This window comes from Penaeus monodon, chromosome 30 (assembly GCF_015228065.2).
Source record: "Penaeus monodon isolate SGIC_2016 chromosome 30, NSTDA_Pmon_1, whole genome shotgun sequence".
NCBI classification, from domain to species: Eukaryota; Metazoa; Arthropoda; class Malacostraca; order Decapoda; family Penaeidae; genus Penaeus; species Penaeus monodon.
Window position 1 is genome coordinate 29,150,094 of NC_051415.1, and position 375 is coordinate 29,150,468.

At 41.6% G+C, this 375-nt stretch overlaps 1 protein-coding gene across 1 annotated transcript in view; it reads left to right on the forward strand.

Moving 5' to 3' along the window:
- The window catches only part of LOC119592684 (aldehyde dehydrogenase, dimeric NADP-preferring-like), a gene marked incomplete at its 5' end in the record, with an annotated part of 10,381 nt that overhangs the window by 397 nt on the left and 9,609 nt on the right, over positions 1-375 (forward strand).

Sequence of the window (375 nt, forward strand, 5' to 3'; positions counted from 1 at the left end):
CAGAATGCATGCATGCATTTATACAGATTTCGTAAAATCAAATACTGCATTTTTCCTGTTCTTCTATAGCAACCTTAAGTTTGATGCTTGATATAGCTATCACCCCTAATACGTATGTAAACGTTAGTATAAGATAAGATATGAAGATTATCCACGCAGTCATGACAATAAGTCTAATTCGCACAACGAAACAACTGCGCATCGTCTTGCGAACGCCGGCAGACGCAAGCGCCGGCAGGGAAGATAAACAAAAGCCGTATTTATTCTTCGTCACAGCAACTCGCTGCTTGGAGTTCCTCTCTCGCACCACGCTAAGAGTTTGAGCATTTGTCTCCTTCTTTATCTACTCTTAGATCCAGAGTCTTTTTCCTCCTC